At 48.2% G+C, this 22,753-nt stretch overlaps 1 protein-coding gene across 2 annotated transcripts in view; it reads right to left on the reverse strand.

The window, feature by feature from the left end:
• LOC139756716 (uncharacterized) overlaps positions 1–22,753 on the reverse strand; it is a 507,212-nt gene that overhangs the window by 268,186 nt on the left and 216,273 nt on the right. The window contains exon 1 of one of the 2 annotated variants that reach the window (XM_071676398.1): positions 5,558–7,093. The exons of the other annotated variant lie outside the window; for it this stretch is intronic. The gene's annotated coding sequence lies outside the window, so the exon portion shown is untranslated. Of the gene's footprint in view, positions 1–5,557; positions 7,094–22,753 lie in introns of those variants that run through there. 2 annotated transcript variants of the gene reach the window in all.

Raw genomic sequence — 22,753 nt, forward strand, 5'->3', positions numbered from 1 at the left:
ACAAATACATACACACGCCCAGTCTGCTGGGGGTGTGTATATGTACAACGCACCAAAAACACTTCCAGAAAATCACCCACGTGCATCAGAGTCCTACTACACTGTACACCTGTACACATTTCAGTCTTCCCTTCCCTTTCCAACTATCCCTTCCCCTGTCCCACCTCTTCATCGTGTCCTCGAACAAAAAATATATATATATTCACTAAGGCAACGCTCCGCCCTAATCGCGCTGGTACCCTTCCCATGCAACCACTCTCCTTGCATGACCTCCTCTCATCTAACCCCCTCTCTCCCGTCTCCCCTCCCCTCCATTCTTCACGGATTCTCAAGATTATGTACGATGCGCCCAATCTCCGTCCAATCCATTACCTCCATGCTTAAGGGCATGCCTGCATTTCTTGTCTGTTGCACTCAAACAGCGATTCGCTAATCCTTTCCCCTCCTACTCTTGATCAAAACATGAGAGAAAAAATGAAAGCGAGGGACTCGCACACAAACTCATCTCAGAAAACATCTGTATAACTTTTTTTTTATTATTTACAAACATGGATTTGTGTTTTGTGTTCAGATATCTTCACTCAGTCTTTCATTCATCCAGTTCTATCAGACTTCATTCGCTCTAGCGAAGGAAGTGTGGCCTCCAAGGGGCCCGAGAATCCTATAGTATGGTACATTCGTAAGTTCAACCACTCGATCACGACGGTGCGACCTTTAAGAACGACGTTACGACCCTTGGGGGGGACAATGGCGTAACCTTTGCCATGTCCAAAGGTGGTATTATTATAATGCTTGAAAATCAAACAATCGTGCTCAAGGATCGCTCTGATGTGCTCAAGGGTCTTATCATCGTGTTCAAGGGTCGTACCGACGTGTTCAAGGGTCGTATCATCGTGCTCAAGGGTCGTATCATCGTGCTCAAGGGTCTTATCATCGTGTTCAAGGGTCGTACCGACGTGTTCAAGGGTCGTATTATCGTGCTCAAGGGCCCTATCATCGTGCTCAAGGGTCGTACCGACGTGCTCATAAGACCGTGCCGTCTTGCTCAAGGGTCGTACGTTCGTGGTCATAAGGTCAGCAGTCCACCTTCCATCAACATTATCATATCTGCTGTACCCACCCCAACCTTCAGACCCCCAACCCACCCCCTGGATACCACCGGACCTTAACACATTACAGCAATCTGGAAACTAATCATTTCAGCCAATAATGCCACCATATCTGTCGATCTTGTGTCTCTCAGAACGATAGTCATCCACCACCTCGTATTTCAAGACAGGAGAAGTTAGTAATTAATGGTTATATATAGCCATTTTCCCCCACCTCAAAAGGAATGTGAAAGTAAGCAAAGTAGGAGTGATTTTTTTCTATCCCAGTATGATTATGAAAGTTAGCAACTCAAGAATATTTTTATTTTCTTCTTCCACCACGATTGTGAAACTCGCCACTCTAGGATATACTTCCCATCATCAATATGAATAAGGCATGACATTTTTTTTTTCCCAGTACGGTTACGGAAGTCAGCTATTTGGGATTTCTTTTGTACTTTTTTTTTTTTTTTCAACCCACAGTAAGAACAAGATTAATGCAAGACATTCTTTCCCCAGGAAGGTCACCAGTAGTGTATGTTTTCCAAGTCACGTCCTGTTGCGTGTGTTTACCCCCACGCGGAAACATTACATCAGCCATGAGCTGTTATTTCCTAAGGAAGGAAGCTACCGCTTGCTTACTGTACTTGTAACTTTTCTTGTTACTAAGTAACTTGCTTACTGTACTTGTAACTTTTCTTGTTACTAAGTAACTTGCTTATTGTACTTGTAACTTTTCTTGTTACTAAGTAACTTGCTTACTGTACTTGTAACTTCTCTTGTTACTAAGTAACTTCCTTACTGTACTTGTAACTTTTCTTGTTACTAAGTAACTTGCTTACTGTACTTGTAACTTTTCTTGTTACTAAGTGACTTGTTTAACATTTCGTTATTAAGGTTGTCTATTCATTTGATTCCTCTATAACAATGAACATGAGAACATTTTCGTATCATTTGTCTATCACAATCAATTATATTCATATTTCATTCAGTAATGCCAATTCTTTTAATTATCATTTATCGATTAACTAATCTTAGTATTGATTATCGAGTAAAGTAATCCGCTCTGATGTTGCTAGACCAGTGGTGTTATCAGAATTAATCTGCTCAAATAGTCCATGTCATTATTATCTATTTCAGCACATCAACCCTTCTTAATACTATCTATTCAAGACCATCAATCTATCTCACTACCATCTATCTAATAACATCAATCCATCTCATTTCCATCTATCTAATAACATGAATCCACCTCATTTCCATCTATCTAATAACATCAATCCATCTCATTTCCATCTATCTAATAACATCAATCCACCTCATTTCCATCTATCTAATAACATCAATCCATCTCATTTCCATCTATCTAATAACATCAATCCATCTCATTTCCATCTATCTAATTACATCAATCCAACTCATTTCCATCTATCTAATTACATCAGTCCAACTCATTACCATCTATCTCATAACATCAGTTCGTTTGAAAACATAGAGACCATCACTCCACCTTGTGTTACGCCACCTATACAACAAGGAGTTTCATCCCCATCAGTGGAGCCTCCAACCTCTCCCTCCACCTCACTGACTCCTTCCACCCCCGCTATATTCTGAACCTCTTGGTCCCCTATTTCCCCCCCCCCCCCTTCATTAAACTCTACGGGTGTGGAACGACCACTTTACACATAAATGGGTCCTCTCTCTCTCTCTCTCTCTCTCTCTCTCTCTCTCTCTCTCTCTCTCTCTCTCTCTCTCTCTCTCTCTCTCTCTCCCTCCGTCAACCGGCTACACCCGTCTGGTTCATATGATATGATAATGATATACGAATACGTCAGTAATGATTATCCCCAGATATGCTGGACATACGCCAGCTTCACACCTCCTCTCTGCTTATTCCATCTTTATCGAAGGTGTTCTTTGGCAACTCGTTTGTACGTGGCCTCGTCCATCACTCGTCTGTACGTGGTCTCGTCCATCACTCGTCTGTACGTGGTCTCGTCCATCACTCGTCTGTACGTGGTCTCGTCCATCACTCGTATGTACGTGGTCTCGTCCATCACTCGTATGTACGTGGTCTCGTCCATCACTCGTATGTACGTGGTCTCGTCCATCACTCGTCTGTACGTGGTCTCGTCCATCACTCGTCTGTACGTGGTCTCGTCCATCACTCGTATGTACGTGGTCTCGTCCATCACTCATCTGTACGTGGTCTCGTCCATCACTCGTCTGTACGTGGTCTCGTCCATCACTCGTCTGTACGTGGTCTCGTCCATCACTCGTCTGTACGTGGTCTCGTACATAACTTGTTCGTCTGCCTCGTTCATCTCTCATTTGTTTGTGGTCTCGTTCATAACTCGTTTGCTCGTGTTCTCGTGATATGCTTCAGCTTGTTTGTGTCCTCGTTATCTGTCCATCTGTTCGTCAATTACTTATCATATTTCTCTATGCTTTGTATGATTCTATTGCCGTTGCATTATCTTTTGTCCCTATTATTAGTTTATTTCGTTTTCCGCTCGTCTATTGCATTCTATTCTTATATTTCGCTATGTGAATTTCCTCGCTCGTTGTCATCTTCGTTAGCCATCCTGTTTATCGTTAGTCTCGTTTGCTTGTGCGTTTGTAGGTTTACCTCGTTTGCTATGTTTGTTTGTCTCTCCCGTTAGTAGGTCATTCATTTCCTTCGTGGTTTGGTATCATTATTTGGTTTCTTTTCTCGTTATCTTGTTTGCGCCTTCATTTCCTTATCTGTTTGTGTCAACTCGTCTGTTTGCTTCCATGGCGAATCACATTTGTTTGTCTCCTCGTCACCTTGTTTGCTCGTGTGTTCGTCAGTCTGTGTCCACGTTGTCCATATGTATGTCGTTGGTCCGCTTGGTATCACCCCCCCCCCAAGCGATGTCGACAAACAACACCCCCCCCTCACCCCATCGAATCTAACTGTTTACAATTTGTATCCCTAACAAAGAAAAAAATTATGAAAATGTGGGGAAATCAAACATGTAATGGCTAGCCTCAAACTGCATGTCATTCTCAGTCGTCTTTAACCCGTCTAGGCGCAGCTACTCTACCCTTGAGCACGACGACGGTACGTCTCCTTGAGCACGACGGTACGACCCTTGGGTACGACGACCTGGCCTTTGGTCTAATCCTTTAACGGACCAGGTCAAAATGTCGAGCTCAAGGGTCGTCCCGTCGTGCTCAGGGGTCGTACCGTCGTGCTCAAGGGTCGTCCCGTCGTGCTCAGGGGTCTTAACGTCATACTCAAGGGTCGTCCCGTCGTGCTCAGGGGTCGTACCGTCGTGCTCAAGGGTCGTCCCGTCGTGCTCAGGGGTCGTAACGTCATGCTCAAGAGTCGTCCCGTCGTGCTCAGGGGTCGTACCGTCGTGCTCAAGGGTCACACCGTCGTGCCCAGGGGTCGTAACGTCATGCTCAAGGGTCACACCGTCGTGCTCAGGGGTCGTACCGTCGTGCTCAAGGGTCACACCGTCGTGCTCAGGGGTCGTCATGTCGTGTTCAGGGGTCGTAACGTCGTGTTCAGGGGTCGTAACGTCGAGTTCAGGGGTCGTAACGTCGTGCTCAAGGGTCGCACCGTCGTACTCAGGGGTCGTACCGTCGTGCTTAAGGATCGCACCGTCGTGCTAAAGGGTCGTCCCCCGTCGTGCTCAAGGGTCGTCCCCCGTCTTGCTCAAAGGATTCAAACTTACGAAGAAAAAAAAAATGGAATAATGAAGACAGGAAGCACCTTAATATATATATATAAAAAAAAAAAGAATAATGAAAAAAATAGACCCGCGACCACCTTCATCTTCCGCAAGGTCTGCTTCTATTAACCTTCTATAAGACCACCCCACCAACCTGGCATAGCTATCGAATTCCATTCCTCATTTCTCTACTGCATAGAGATCACCACCACTCCTCCTCAGCCCTGCTCTCCCGCGGGTGTTATTAATTCCATTAAACTTAATTTGTTTAAACATAACCGGGCAGTGAGGGCGGCCGAGCAGTGGCAAAAGCCGGCAGAAGTTTCCTCAGCGCCACTGGCCAAGGCAACCCTCCTTCAGGTACCATCATTTTTAAAGCCTGCTGGTGTGGGGTGTGTGTGGGACTGGATTCTCTTTAATCTATAAACTCCACAAGACTTGGAGCCCCACACGTCTTAAAATGCCATGCGGTGCCCTTCATTAAGTGCTTTAGTGAGGACACCACGGGGTTAACATATGTGTTCAAAGGATGTCCCAAACATGGTCTTGACCATCCTGTACGGGCACATATGTTCTCTCCACTTGTTGGTGTACATGTGGCATTGGTACCCGTAAGGACCACCTCCCCCCCCCCCCAACTCTCTCTCTCTCTCTCTACTGCCAGCCATACCACACGTTACCACCATATTACCTCAAGGCACATATCATATATTCTCTAAACACCGGTAGATGCAACGGTACATGAAGGTATAACGAAGGTACACTTACCTCATGTTGGGCCAGGAGAATCAGCAGGACATGTTGCGGGGGCTGGGCTGTGGAGTGAATAATGTACTCACCTCCGCTCAGCACCCCGCTCAGCACACAGCACAGCACAACCACTACAACACTGCTTCACTATATATATTTACCTATCTTCACATAAACACAAACCAATTATTTCCTCTGTAGTGGATTTATTTTCCTTTTTTTTCCGGTGGAATTATTCAAGATTCTCTTTCTAATATATATTTAGATTTAGATTTTTCTTTTAATCTTTGTACCGGCAATATAATATTGCAGCGTTCGCTCGTGTTTCAGTGTCCTTGGAGTTGATCTTATCCGAAGCGTTGATTCTAATCACCTGTAAACGACCTTTAGCCTCTCTGAACTACTATCTTGCCGCTTAGATTACCTTGGGCTCTTTTACTCATTTCACCTTTCACTTAAAAAAAAGAAAAAACTGCTGCAGCATCACTGGAACCAGATATACCTCCACTTTACTCTTTTTTTAAAAGTAACCAATCAATTTCATCAAGATTTTTTTTCTAAAGTATCACTTCAAATCGTCTATTATTTATTTTTCTACCCACGAGAAGTACCACTTCTCTCGCGGTAACAGCCAGCACAGGCTTCCAGTTCGCCAACTCCTTCCAAAATAGAGGGGATGGGAGGGAGGGGGGGGGTTGGTGGGTGTCCTCCTCTCCTCGGATCTTGCTGGATACGTCGAAGAGATCAAGCCCGATCCTTCTTCCTCTCAAGACATCCCTACTGAAGGATTCACACTTTGGCTAACACTGGCTCACACTCAAACACGCGGGATCGAACTCGACACGCAGGCTGGGGCTTAGGGCAGAAGCGTCCGTGCGTCTCGTCCATTGTTCCAAAGCAGACTGATCTTGCCGATCAGCACCACACACACACACACACACAAGAGGCCGCCGCGACCAGCGAGCTTTCACTGTCGCCACTTCTTCCTCGCGGGAATGATGCAAGCACACGTCGTTTTGCGTGGGACCAGCACGGGAGGGAAGCAATGCACCTGCGGGACGCCTAGGCCGTCTGCTCCGGTGTGGCTGACAGGATGAGAGGAGCGATGAGAGCGCACCAACGCCCGCTTCTAATGTCCGGGTCTGACTGATGCCCCGAGCGGCCACGGGGCTGCCCCACTGTGTCTGTAAGTGTTGCACAGGTCGGCGGGCTGCTGCCTGGCTGCTTCTGTGGGCGTGAGAGTCGCCAGTGGCGGCAGCGGTGGTGGTGGAGGTGTGGTGAGCCAGACTGTGGTTGACCACTGGGTGTGTGTGTGTGTGTGTGCGTGTGTGCGTGTGTGCGTGTGTGTGTATACGTAGTGCTCCCAACGGCTGCGGCGGAGGCAGTATGCCAGAGCGCCCCTGGCCCCCACACACTCACCGTGGCACCAGGCGTGGCAGGTGCGGCCGCCCGCCTCTCACACCTGCCTCTACACCGGTGCTGGGGAGGGGGGCGGTGCCTCACCAACATGCTATAGGCACACACAAACACACCCTCACCCTACCTGGGAACCGTGCCTGTACAACAGTATTTCCCGTGGTGGCTCCCCCCATGCCCAGAATGGTTCATGCGCCCGGCAGGGCTGCCAGGATTGCCCCGCTCAAGCCCCGTCCATTGGACCCGCCCCCCCCAACCTCACTTGCAAGCTGGGCAGCGCAGGGGACACACGTTCACGCCCCCAGGCTCCTACACACACACACACACACACACACACACACACACACACTACATGCTGAGAGAGCTCACGCCTACATGTCCACACCACGCCCTTTTTCCCTCGCACGCGCCTACCCTCTGCCCACACCTCGCCACGCCCGCAAACAGATCGTCCCTCGCCACATCTCTTATCTCACCAAGCCGGCACCACTCGACCCGCTGGCACACTGCTACAACTCCACACAGATATCAACATCCTCCCCTTAACGTCGCCAAGATAAGCCAACATCCACCGTGCTGACTAGGAGAGCCAGCATCCACAACATCGAATTGGAAAGCTAACATCGTCCTTTCCCTCTGTCTTATCTACCTACATCCCCGTCTGAGTGTTATCTTATCTCTACAAATTATCTCATCAACTCTACATCTTACCCTTCCACCTCAACATTTTACCTTTCCACCTCAACATTTTACCTTTCCACCTCAACATTTTACCTTTCCACCTCAACATTTTACCTTTCCACCTCTACATCTTGACTTGTCACTTTTGCGTTTTCCCTTCCATCCTGCTCTTCCACCTTCATCTCTTGCCCTTCCACCCCCAACATCCTACCCCTTCCATCCCCCTTCCCTTCACCCTCCTCCCGTCCCACGAGAGAGTTGGTTCTACAAGAAACTCCCCGGATCTAACGTTTCATGTTTCGTTGGTGTGCTTCACACACACACACACACACACACACACACACACACACACACACACACACTCAGTCGCCACACACCTAGTTTACACACACTCAGTAGCACGCACCTACGTTACACACACACACACACACACACACACAATCAATCGCCACACAGACACACACTTAACACACACACAATCAGTCGCCACACACACACACACACACACACTCAGTAGCCACACACTTTACACACATTCCAGCATTAGATAAGAGAGAGTGACGTGCCCAGCATGAGATAAGAGAGAGTGCGATCCTTGAGCACGACGGTACGATCCTGGAGTACAGCGGTACGATCCTTGAGCACGACAGTGCGATCCTTGAGCACAATAGCACGATCCTTGAGCACGACGGTACGATCCTGGAGTACAGCGGTACGATCCTTGAGCACGACGGTACGATCCTGGAGTACAGCGGTACGATCCTTGAGCACGACAGTGCGATCCTTGAGCACGACAGTGCGATCCTTGAGCACGACAGTGCGATCCTTGAGCACGACGGTACGATCCTGGAGTACAGCGGTACGATCCTTGAGCACGACAGTGCGATCCTTGAGCACGACAGTGCGATCCTTGAGCACGACAGTGCGATCCTTGAGCACGACAGTGCGATCCTTGAGCACGACAGTGCGATCCTTGAGCACGACAGTGCGATCCTTGAGCACGACAGTGCGATCCTTGAGCACGACGGTACGATCCTGGAGCACAGCGGTACGATCCTTGAGCACGACAGTGCGATCCTTGAGCACGACGGTACGATCCTGGAGCACAGCGGTACGATCCTTGAGCACGACAGTGCGATCCTTGAGCACGACAGTGCGATCCTTGAGCACGACAGTGCGATCCTTGAGCACGACGGTACGATCCTGGAGTACAGCGGTACGATCCTTGAGCACGACAGTGCGATCCTTGAGCACGACAGTGCGATCCTTGAGCACGACAGTGCGATCCTTGAGCACGACGGTACGATCTTGGAGCGCAGCGGTACGATCCTTGAGCACGACAGTGCGATCCTTGAGCACGACGGTACGATCCTGGAGTACAGCGGTACGATCCTTGAGCACGACAGTGCGATCCTTGAGCACGACAGTGCGATCCTTGAGCACGACAGTGCGATCCTTGAGCACGACAGTGCGATCCTTGAGCACGACGGTACGATCCTGGAGTACAGCGGTACGATCCTTGAGCACGACAGTGCGATCCTTGAGCACGACGGTACGATCCTGGAGCACAGCGGTACGATCCTTGAGCACGACAGTGCGATCCTTGAGCACGACAGTGCGATCCTTGAGCACGACGGTACGATCCTGGAGTACAGCGGTACGATCCTTGAGCACGACGGTACGATCCTGGAGTACAGCGGTACGATCCTTGAGCACGACAGTGCGATCCTTGAGCACGACAGTGCGATCCTTGAGCACGACAGTGCGATCCTTGAGCACGACGGTACGATCCTGGAGTACAGCGGTACGATCCTTGAGCACGACGGTACGATCCTGGAGTACAGCGGTACGATCCTTGAGCACGACAGTGCGATCCTTGAGCACGACGGTACGATCCTGGAGTACAGCGGTACGATCCTTGAGCACGACGGTACGATCCTGGAGCACAGCGGTACGATCCTTGAGCACGACAGTGCGATCCTTGAGCACGACAGTGCGATCCTTGAGCACGACAGTGCGATCCTTGAGCACGACAGTGCGATCCTTGAGCACGACAGTGCGATCCTTGAGCACGACAGTGCGATCCTTGAGCACGACGGTACGATCCTGGAGCACAGCGGTACGATCCTTGAGCACGACAGTGCGATCCTTGAGCACGACAGTGCGATCCTTGAGCACGACGGTACGATCCTGGAGTACAGCGGTACGATCCTTGAGCACGACGGTACGATCCTGGAGCACAGCGGTACGATCCTTGAGCACGACGGTACGATCCTGGAGTACAGCGGTACGATCCTTGAGCACAATAGCACGATCCTTGAGCACGACAGTGCGATCCTTGAGCACGACAGTGCGATCCTTGAGCACAATAGCACGATCCTTGAGCACGACAGTGCGATCCTTGAGCACGACAGTGCGATCCTTGAGCACGACAGTGCGATCCTTGAGCACGACAGTGCGATCCTTGAGCACGACAGTGCGATCCTTGAGCACGACGGTACGATCCTGGAGCACAGCGGTACGATCCTTGAGCACGACGGTACGATCCTGGAGCACAGCGGTACGATCCTTGAGCACGACAGTGCGATCCTTGAGCACGACAGTGCGATCCTTGAGCACGACGGTACGATCCTGGAGTACAGCGGTACGATCCTTGAGCACGACAGTGCGATCCTTGAGCACGACGGTACGATCCTGGAGTACAGCGGTACGATCCTTGAGCACGACAGTGCGATCCTTGAGCACGACAGTGCGATCCTTGAGCACGACAGTGCGATCCTTGAGCACGACGGTACGATCCTGGAGTACAGCGGTACGATCCTTGAGCACGACAGTGCGATCCTTGAGCACGACAGTGCGATCCTTGAGCACGACGGTACGATCTTGGAGCGCAGCGGTACGATCCTTGAGCACGACAGTGCGATCCTTGAGCACGACGGTACGATCCTGGAGTACAGCGGTACGATCCTTGAGCACGACGGTACGATCCTGGAGTACAGCGGTACGATCCTTGAGCACGACAGTGCGATCCTTGAGCACGACAGTGCGATCCTTGAGCACGACAGTGCGATCCTTGAGCACGACGGTACGATCCTGGAGCACAGCGGTACGATCCTTGAGCACGACGGTACGATCCTGGAGCACAGCGGTACGATCCTTGAGCACGACGGTACGATCCTGGAGCACAGCGGTACGATCCTTGAGCACGACAGTGCGATCCTTGAGCACGACAGTGCGATCCTTGAGCACGACGGTACGATCCTGGAGCACAGCGGTACGATCCTTGAGCACGACGGTACGATCCTTGTGCACGACAGTGCGATCCTTGTGCACGACAGTGCGATCCTTGAGCACGACAGTGCGATCCTTGAGCACGACAGTGCGATCCTTGAGCACGACAGTGCGATCCTTGAGCACGACAGTGCGATCCTTGAGCACGACGGTACGATCCTGGAGTACAGCGGTACGATCCTTGAGCACGACGGTACGATCCTGGAGTACAGCGGTACGATCCTTGAGCACGACGGTACGATCCTGGAGTACAGCGGTACGATCCTTGAGCACGACAGTGCGATCCTTGAGCACGACAGTGCGATCCTTGAGCACGACGGTGCGATCCTTGTGCACGACAGTGCGATCCTTGAGCACGACAGTGCGATCCTTGAGCACGATAGTGCGATCCTTGTGCACGACAGTGCGATCCTTGAGCACGACAGTGCGATCCTTGAGCACGACAGTGCGATCCTTGAGCACGACGGTACGATCCTGGAGTACAGCGGTACCATCCTTGAGCACGACAGTGCGATCCTTGAGCACGACGGTACGATCCTGGAGCACAGCGGTACGATCCTTGAGCACGACAGTGCGATCCTTGAGCACGACGGTACGATCCTGGAGTACAGCGGTACGATCCTTGAGCACGACGGTACGATCCTGGAGCACAGCGGTACGATCCTTGAGCACGACAGTGCGATCCTTGAGCACGACGGTACGATCCTGGAGCGCAGCGGTACGATCCTTGAGCACGACAGTGCGATCCTTGAGCACGACAGTGCGATCCTTGAGCACGACGGTACGATCCTGGAGCACAGCGGTACGATCCTTGAGCACGACAGTGCGATCCTTGAGCACGACGGTGCGATCCTTGAGCACGACAGTGCGATCCTTGAGCACGACAGTGCGATCCTTGAGCACGACAGTGCGATCCTTGAGCACGACAGTGCGATCCTTGAGCACAGCGGTACGATCCTTGAGCACGACAGTGCGATCCTTGAGCACGACGGTACGATCCTGGAGTACAGCGGTACGATCCTTGAGCACGATAGCACGATCCTTGAGCACGACGGTACTATCCATCAGGACGATCGTTCGACCCTTGGGTGTGACGGCCTGGCCTTTGATCTGACCCTTAAGGGGCAGCTCAAAGGGCAGGCCGTCACACCCAAGAGTCATACAGTCGTGCTCAGAGAATCAAACGTTCAAGCCAGACCTTAGCTCTTGCTCCGTCAGCAGCTCTGCTACACTAGGGTGGGAGGCACCTGGTCAGGAGTTCCACATGGTGATGAATCGTGTCTGGCTAGGCGCTTCACCTGACCAAGTTCCACCTGGTCTGTCTACTTGGTCCACAGTTCTACCTGGGCGTGGGAGAGCTCTCTCCCCTAGCCATGAGCCCTTGTTTAATAATTCTCTCTCTCTCTCTCTCTCTCTCTCTCTCTCTCTCTCTCTCTCTCTCTCTCTCTCTCTCTCTCTCTCTCTCTCTCTCTCTCTCTCTCTTCCTGGGCGGGAACCGTACCTGCTGTAGGGTCCGCCCTTATTTAGACCTCCGTGTAACCAGAAGAGCCCCGCCTGGCAAGGGCCGAGCTGGACTATCCTCGTTACGTACCCCAATTGTGTGTCATGCTCGTCGGGGCCGCCTGAATTATTGCATTCAGGCGTCCGGGACGCGGGTGGGATTGAAGACGCCACTGCCTCCCCGGCGTATCTGTGGCTCATTACTCTCAACGAACCTTCTTCCTACAGACGTTATTAGTAACGCTTTTCCGGGTAACTGATCGTCCCGTACAAACGTTCCTTAACGAAGACAGTTTCTTCACTAAGATTACCTGTATGTCATTGGGGAAGCTTGTTGCATGAAGATATAGAAGGAGAAATTTACCGCAGGAAGAGGGAGACGGGTATAGGGAGGAGGACGTCACGCGAGAGTCGTGGACAGAAACGCGGATATGACATGATTAATCCTTCAGTATTACTCATTCTCCTGCTCTCATCTACTCCAGCGAGTGTTGCCCTTCGCTATGTCGACGCCTGATTCTGCCACCTATGTAGTGGTGTGTGTGTGTGTGTGTGTGTGTGTGTGTGGGAGGGGGGGGGTTGGTGGGGTAGTAGTCCTGGTACACTTCTTGAACTCCTCCTCTCCCTCCCCCCAACACCCCGTACCATCCCTCGTTGATCAGCCAGAGGTAACAGGCGCATTACTTGTCATGACCAACGCGTCGGCCACTCAGGTGGTTGTGTGGTGTAAGTGTGAGTGAGTGAGTGTGTGTGAGTGTGGAGCAAGTGTCGGCAAGTGGATATGTGGGGTGTGTGGTGAGGGTGTGTGATGCGGCCTGGGTGATGATGGAGGGAGACGAGAGGGTGAGGTGAGGGAGAGGGAGACTGCAGGAGGAGGAGGAGGAGGAGGAGGAGGGTCAGCACACCAGGTGTATATATCAGAGTAATTAGAGCCTCAGAGGGAGGTCGACAGCTTGAGTCTAGCAGATCCTCATACCCACCTCCACTCGTCTTACATACAGACACCTACAGCAAGACAAGATCCTACTCTCTCTCTCTCTCTCTCTCTCTCTCTCTCTCTCTCTCTCTCTCTCTCTCTCTCTCTCTCTCTCTCTCTAAAGGATGACTGAAGGAGAGGGAGAAGGGGTGGGACAGGGGATGGGATGGGTCGAAATGGAAAAGAAGACTAGAGTGTATGTGTGTGTACATGTAAGGTATAGGTTTTTTTTATGCACGTGGAGAGAAGAGCGTGTTTTTTGGTGCCTTATCTACGTACATACTCCCGAGTGACACTCTCTCTCTCTCTCTCTCTCTCTCTCTCTCTCTCTCTCTCTCTCTCTCTCTCTCTCTCTCTCTCTCTCTAATAAAAAGAAGCGAGTGGAGGAGCACAGACGGCAGGCAGCTACGGTACGTGACATAACGCACCAAACGCTGCTGCGTCCTCTCCACTTCTTAACTCTGTCTTAATCATCTTTGCACACGAAGGAGGGGCTGAACACGCCACGCACCTGGCGCATCCACACTCCAGGGTTATCAAACCTGCTGATAAGAATTAGAGGAAAAGAGAAATGCGTGAGGGGAAAACAAAAAATAAAAGACGTAACGAGTAAGACTGTATCGGTAAAGCAAAGGAACAAAAAAAAAAAAGGATACGAGAGCGATGGGAAGATAGAAAGAGAGACAGACACAATGGCTGGCGTTGAGGCAGTGAGTTGAGAGCATCAATCTTTGAGCAGGTCTGAGATGATGGAATGGAATTCATTGATGCACAGAGCACGTAAAGCAACGGCAGAGAAGGGAGGGACCTCCCCTGAATGGTCAACGATGGAAAGGGACACACGACTTGCTTCTGCTGGGGGAGGTCCTGTGAGGGTCGCATCTGGCCTCCTGTGTGAGGTAGGGCAGGCGCGGGATCAACAGGACATCCCAGTGTACGAAAGAAAGAAAATGATAACTGAATCTCTTGAGGGAGATCAAATGACTCCGATATATAAAGTAAGCACAGAGGGCAAGAGATATAGATATGGTCATGAAAAATAAAGAGAATATCGTCCTTCTTTTTATCTTTCATATTCGTCGGTCGTTTTTCTCCTTCGAGAGGTAGCGCCAGGCACAGATGAAGACATGACGCATTCGCTCACATCCATTCTCTAACTTTCATATGCAATGCACCTGAACCACAGCCCCCTATCCATAACCAGGTACCTCGATTTACAGACCAGAGCCTAAAGGTCGATGAACAGTTAGGGTGACTGTAGACCGACAGCCTCAGCCACGATTCGAACCTATGCTCTCGTCACTAGGCGGCCCCAGAATACATCACGGTCAGCAACGCTAACCGCTCTTTCTCCTTGCGATAAGCGTTACGCGCTAGTCCAGCCTAGTGGCAAAGTCTTCTAATACGTGAAAGAAAGTCTGAGGGACGAGACACCACGAATGTAGACCTCTTACCTCCCATTGTATGCGAAGAGGTAGTTAGATGTTTACACACCGGATCTCGGTGAATTACAGTATAACGGATAAGATTTACTCTGGCAGTTCTTAACCGGCTATTTAAGTTTCCTGAAGATGTCCGTGCGACCAGCGGCCGCTTCAACGGAACGCCAGACGAGGCACTATGCTCCACCCATCGTCTCTGATCACAGTCAACTTCGATTCACCAGTCCCTACACAACAGTGACTGAGCAATACCTAATCATCTGACCACCTTTTGAACTTTTTATAAAGGCAATGTGATTCGTGTATTGGATTGTTGGTCGTTTGGGCTTCAGGCCTATCAATTGCCAGGGTCGTTACGGCCGTCAACGTCAAATCATCACCACAGGTCGAGAAGAACTTGAACCACCTGTATATATTAAAGGTAATCCTAAGACCCTACACGCTCTCACTGCATCTACAGTCCAACACATCTGTCTCAACACTTGGGTTGTTCTGAACATCTAGGTCTTCTGATATGAAACGAACTACCCAGTTCACGACGCCATGAACAGCAACAGCAATTACATAAACTATATATATATATGTATATATATATATATATATATATATATATATATATATATGAATGATTGCATGTAGGTGTTTCCCTGATGTAGGAATCGTCAAACTGTTACTTCCATCTCGCTAAACCAAAAAATTTCCAGCATGATTAAGTGAAGTTAGTGATCATAATGCGGTTGTACTGGGCAGGAATCTGACTCCGACATCACACAAGAGACCTTTTATCCTGAGAATCACCAGAGCAAATTCTCAGATTTACACAGACATCATTACAGAGGAGGTGCGAACTGAACATGTCCACTGACACACACACACACACACACACACAAGACGACGAACGAAACTGAGACGGCGAAATGTCAGACACAAGACGGATATAAAAACGACAGACGACTGGCAAACAACAGCGAGATGACAGAAAGACAGGCAGACAAAACAGGACCGACAGGAAAATTATAAACGACGCACAGACGGACACGACACTGGACAGGCAGACGGTTAGAGGGCAACACACCCTAAGTCTTCAAGTGTAGACGGGAGTAGGAGGGGTTGACAGGGCAAAGTGGAGTGCTAGATGAACGATGTGAGAAACCTCTCATGAAGGTTGACGAGAAGAGCCTGTGCCCACAACTTACTCAAGATGGCTCTGAGATATCCAAATGGAGAAAGAGAAAGAGGTTTAAGATGTAGAATTCTTAGCAGCTTCCATATCATTATTTTTCTATCACACTTCCTCTTACCTGCATCACTTCCTAATCTTCTGCTTCCTCTTACAAGTCTCATTATCATTTTTCTCAGAACTACATCCTTCTCTCGTCTCTTACACCCTACCCTTCTCTCGCTTCCACTTAACGCTCGTGTGTATGGCCTTGCATGTATATATCAGCGTGTGTGTGTGTGTGTGTGTGTGTGTGTGTGTGTGTGTGTGTGTGTGTGTATTTTGCATGCATACAAAATATTTCTTTTAGCATTCACTCCACCTCAAATGGGATGAAGACTTGCATTCCCTCGTGGGTGTGAGGAGATAACATCAGCACTCTCTCTTACATGGCTTAACCTTTTCAACAGACGACAACATAAATTGAACGCAATGTCCTGATAAAGCAGTTATCAACCTCCTTAATAAGACTAACTTATAAATATACCTCAATGTCCTGATAAAGCAGTTATTAACCTCCTTAATAAGACTAACTTATAAATATACCTCGTCCAATCTAAAACTTCTCCTCTCTTCCACTTGTGGTAAATACTGAGTTAACGGAAAATGGTTTATACGTCCAGTGCTTGCACCTACGCTTGCTCGTCTGCTCCGTTTTCTGTTAAAAAAAACAAGAACTTTTCCTTCTTGGAAGCTTTCGTTCGTACGTCTCATTCCTACAAAGAGTGACTGTTCTAACCCCATTTACAATCGCCCTGCTGCTTTGACAACTGCCATTTCTCAAGTCTTTGAATCCCTCCTCAATTCCCGCATCTTTGCACATATTGAATCACACAGTCTTCTTTCTGATCACCAGTATGGCCTCCGTAAGGCAAGATCCACTGGTGATATCCTTTCCTATCTTACTAATGTCTAGCCATCAACCCTGAAAGATTCTGGGGAATCCTTTGTTTCCTGCACCTTGACATCTCTAAAGCTTTTGACAGGATGTGGCACCGGGGTCTCATCTCTAAGCTCCCCTCTTTTGCCTACACTCTCTCAATTTGTTCACCCATATCTAGCTTCCTCTCTGGCCGATATACTTCCGTGGTTGCTGATGGCTCAGCTTACCCTCCTTTCTCTATCACCAACGGTGTCCCTCAAGATTCTGTCCTGTCCCCTACACTTTTTCTTTTTATCAACGATCTCTTCTCTTCAAAAATAACCAAGTGCGCTCATACCCTGATGTCTCATGACTACATTCCTCCATATCCTTCAATTCTGCTCCTTCTCTCACACGATCTGCATCTCGTCTCGACACAAGTTCCTCAGTAAACTCAGACAGGATATCTCAGTTGGGTGTACGAAACCTGATTAAGTTAATGCCTCTTTGACCCAGTTTCTACCCATCTCTCTATCAAAAACTCACAACTCAGTCTCTCCTTTGACGGTTCTGTATTCCAATTCTTGACTCAGTGAACATACTTGGTATAACCGTAACATCCAGTCTTTCGTGGAAACCCCAAATCGTGGAAATAGCTAAGTCTGTCTCTAGAAACCTGGGAATCCTGTTTAGATGTTGAAATTTCTTTTCTTCTGAACAGTTGCTTTGCTTATACAAAGGATTGATTCATCTTTGTATGGAGTACTGCTCTCAAATCTGGGATGATCCTAGCTCTGCATCCTTACTTGACAGAGTCGAGTCGAAAGCAGTCCAGCGTATAAACCCTCCCAGGCTAACTTCAATACTTGACCTGCTTACACTACGTAATGCTGGTTTACTTTCCTTCTTCAGTAGGTATTACTTTGGTTTTTGCTTCCGAGAGCTGGCTGATTGTGTTCCTCCATCACTATCTAGACCACGCAATACTCGGCAAGCTGCTACGTCACATGATTACTGCGTGGCCATCGGCAACTCAAAAGTGGGCCGTTTTGATAACTTCGTCTTTCCCTACACGTCGAGGCTGTAGAACTCTCAACCTTCTCATGTCTACCCAAGAAACCATGACCCGCCGCACATTTCAAGAGACAGGTTTTCCACTTCCTCCAAAATTCGTAGAGACTTTTCCTTGTCTCTCTCTACTGTACCATAACTGTACCATAAACATGTCCAAATGTGTACAACGATTTTTCTTCAAAGTCTCAGGAAATCATTTTAAAAACTATTGATATATATATATATATATATATATATATATATATATATATATATATATATATATATATATATATATATATATATATATATATATATATATGAAACTATGAGGTAATGTTTGGAGTATCACAGAACGCTTGGTAATTGCATGTCATTATCATATAATGTCTTGAATAATCACTTCCAAGAAAGCCTTTGATTATGGTATGCAACTCAAGGACCCGTTACAGAAATCATGTAGCTTCGAGTCCAGCTGCAATCAGGAGCAGGGGAAGGATTGACCCCCTTTGACGCAGGATGTCTTCGACGGGACTATACTCCAGGGCGTCGATAAAAGAATAATGTATATTCAATCCTTAATGACTTTACCCCAGCAGGTGACGGGAAAAAATAATAAAACCTTTGCAGGTGAATCAAAATCACGTCGCCAACCTTTTCTATCGAAAGGCGTACGAGGTCTTTTACCGTGTGTGTGTGTGTGTGTGTGTGTGTGTGTGTGTAGCATGTCATACATCCACGTGGTAACGCAGCCCCTCCCACGTTCCTAGAAATCGGTGACGTAACCGTCGAGGCTTTTAACCTCATGTGAATAAATTTTGTGTCAGGCGTAAAATATGTCCCAAAGAAAAGCCGTCCGATTCTTATATATATATATATATATATATATATATATATATATATATATATATATATATATATATATATATATATATATATATATATATATATATAACCGCAAACCATATGATGAGGGTTTTAGGCCAATCACTGACTGCCTAGCAACCACTAACATTATGATAGCACATACGCACAATAATGACTCGACAAGCATAAAACATCTGCTCTGGCAACTTAGTATTAAACTCCACTCCAATCTCTGAAACTACACTTCCCAGGAATGTACGAGTTACACTTTTTCATCTAGTTTCTCGACACCATCTAATTCTATGACATTACACACAACAGCTTACCGATCGGCTACACAGCAAGAGTACACCTTCTGTACCAGTGCATCAGGGACACATGAACACTACACCCACTCTGAAAAGCAGAGCCAGGCATACAGAGAGACAACAGGTTTCCAGACATACATGTAGGCTACATGTCCATATACAGGTGGTGACAGTCAGGTGGGGGACGGCAGAGAGAAGTGTTATAAAAAACCAACTGAAACACTTACTGACCTTTTGAGGTCAATCTCATCTAACCTACTCATGTCTACTACATATCAGCAATTTTCTGATGTGTAAAAATGGTACAACTGTCTTGCTATGCCGGCAAGTTATGTTACAGACCAGCAAAGTAAATGTCGCGCTAAACTTGAACATCCTTTAATGGCCGGAGATGGAAACTGATTCACCACTGGGAAGACACAGCTTCCAAAACTGCAAACACTTAAGAGGTGGTAAATGTTGCCCCCTACGTGTTAAGTGTCACCACTGAGTAAAGTGTGCGAATAGTGCGTTCGCGATATTCTTTCGTAACAACACTTACGGAAGATAATCCCAATAGCAGTTTTACCTAAAACCATAAACACTTCGTATTTAATGACCTTACCATCTGACGCTGAAGGTCAAAATTCTTAACTATAGAAAAAGAAATACTTGAAGCCATCCTTCCTAACAGGTGATTCAAAACCATACTGATTCTTACTAGGCTTTTAAGGTACTCTTAGAAGCTAGTTATCAGAAAGCTTTAGCCACGTATGAGCTAACCGGTCATCGCTATGCGCTTAGCTCTCTTCCACATCAGCAAGCTTAGCTTACCCCCAGCACCACAGGCCGACCACTGAGCTTTTCCTAAGACTATAAAATTCAGAAACTTTCGATTAGATTCTGTCAAAACATCTAATGTACTCGAGGGGTGGGGAAGTCGAGGATCTAATTCTAAAAGACACTCAGACATCGAGAAGTATAACTTTAAAAGCATTTAATCCCCGACGTGGCAAGATAAAAGTGTAAACACGAGTGATCGCTGGCGGTGTACATAGGTACATTTTTCTCTGGTCTGACGTGACGACGGCGAACACAAGAGTACTACTCTCAGGCGGAGAGAACGAGGGAGGGAGAGATGGATAGAAGAGAAGGAGATGAAGGAGAGGGATGAAGGATGACATGTGTTTCCTGAGGGACGAACACTATCCAAGAAGAACGGGAAGGATAAAGTTGGGGCTACAAGAAGAAAACACAACAAGAAAAAGGGGAAAGATAAAACTGACAATAGATAAGGCATGGTAATGAGGACAATAGAGGGATGCAGAGAAGTGTTGTCGTACTGTGGCCATTTTTGCCTCCTCATCCTCCGGCATCATCCACCCACCACACAATGAAACAGGCTCAAGACATGACCCTCCTTGACACAGACGCCCTAAGTACCCGAACGCACCACCACCGCCACAACCCTGGCCACCGCCACAGTCGCGGTGCTGGCCCCTCAGATGAGGAGAAGGGTTGAATGGATGACTAAGTGGTAGTATGGCGGTACAGTAAGAAAGAAGGGGACGGATGGAGCGAGTTAACCGGGTGGTTGACGGGCACAGACAACGCGACATGATGGCATGGAAGGGGTGGTTGCAAATGGAAATGGATAGGGTTACTCTCATGAGGCGGGAGGTGGAGGAGGAGGATCGGCCGGTGTACCTTAAGTTGATGAGGGTGAGTGGTAGCGGGAAGAGGTAGTCTTCTGGGTTACTCATGATGGCACAGCGGGTTGAGGGTCGTACGACGGTACGATAGGTAGGACACCCATCGGTGGTGAGGCAAGTGATGGCTAAGGTGACGTAGGATGGTTGCTCGTAGAAGACGAGGTGAAGGAGAGGGGGAAGGTGGGTGTGTGGTGGTGTTTGAAGTCGAAGGTGGGGTCCGGCACGAGTCAATTGCAGAACACACCCACTTAGTAAAGTCACAGACATCCACTGGTACATAAAAACAAGCAGAAACAAAATTCACTCTAGCGATGCTAAGGAGAATGAGAGCAAGCGACATCACCATAGTGAGAAGACCGGATAACGCACCAGAAGAACTGGAAATTCCGTAGCCACGCGCTCACATAACGAGATTAGATAAACCACGCAAGGATGAGCGACTCTGGCCAGTATGTACTGAGTCCGGCGCCTTGCGCACGGGCCAAACTCACGACTGGCACAGGTTATGATCGTCCCACTCTCGACTTGCTCCCCAGCAGGTACACCATCGCCTCCAAATTACACATTCTGAAGCTACTGAGGATAACGAAATACGGTCCTACGATTCGTCACACGTCAGGAATTACCCCTACAACGAAAACACCGAAGAACAACGTGAAGGACTGAAGATAAAACCAGTTGGTGTAAGGGGAACGGAAGCAGCACAAAAAGCGTGGCAGAAACTGGGAGAAAACGGAGACAAACTGAAGACGTTCAAGGCCTCGATATCGAGAGGGTCAGACATGAACATATCAAGGCACTATTATAGGCGAGCCACTAGCCAGCCATCGATGCAACACAGTGAGCAATATTTAGCTTTGCTCAGCTCATATCCTTCCCCTAAACCGACAAGCAACAACACCACTACACAGACACCCCTCAGTCTCTGGGGATAAAACACCAAAATTACATATCCGAGTGAACCATCCACACCCTTCAGTAACACCTACACTATACTCCTGTACACCTTGGACCCTTCCTCCATTCCCTTGTACACTCTGGACCTTTCTACACCATTCCCTTGTACACTCTGGCCCTTTCCTTCATTTCTAAGCCGTACCTTCTGTCCAAACACTTCTTTCTTCTCCTCCTAACTACCCGATTATAGAAGAAATAAGAGTGATATGATGAGAAACAGTTACAGAAAGGTACATAAGTGTGGATAGTCTTTATGTAGGACAGTGATTTCACCGACGCTCCTGTGTGATGAGAGACAATGTGAAAATCAAGATGACACATCATTATACATCATTATAATGAAAATGTAAAAGCTGAGACATGATGATGAGGCCGTGTGGTGATACGCGATGATCAGGATGAATGATGAATCTGTGCCTATAATCGAGCCTCTGTCATTCATCAACTTCACTTGAGAAACTCTTCATTCATAAGAAAAAATGAATTCTCTTCATTCTGATGTCCAGATATTTCATTCTTTCTCCTCTGGTTCTCTTGCCAATATCTCTAAACCCTGACGTCCTCAGCCCGTCTGGCGGCTCATAACACGTCGATCACTGTTCTAGATCTATCTAACATTGAGGCCAGATAGACAGATCAATCAATAGAAACCCACTAGGGTCATTAGCAGAGTAATTAAGTTTTATCTGCAGTGTATCGGGAGCAAATTGGAAGGGGTGTTCCCGATGGGGCCACAAACCAGTTTCTGGACGACTGAGGAGGGGAGAACGACGGACCGACCAGCTTGGTATTTAATCACAAATGTTCTGGTGACACGACCGGCCTAATGTACACACCTGGCCTAATGTACACCCTCTTAGGCCACAGCTGGCCAATGTACACCCTCTTGGACCACACCTGGTCTAGTGTACACACTCTTGGACCACATCTGGCCTAATGTACACCCTCTTG

The sequence above is a fragment of the Panulirus ornatus genome, chromosome 23, assembly GCF_036320965.1.
Source record: "Panulirus ornatus isolate Po-2019 chromosome 23, ASM3632096v1, whole genome shotgun sequence".
Lineage (NCBI taxonomy): Eukaryota > Metazoa > Arthropoda > Malacostraca > Decapoda > Palinuridae > Panulirus > Panulirus ornatus.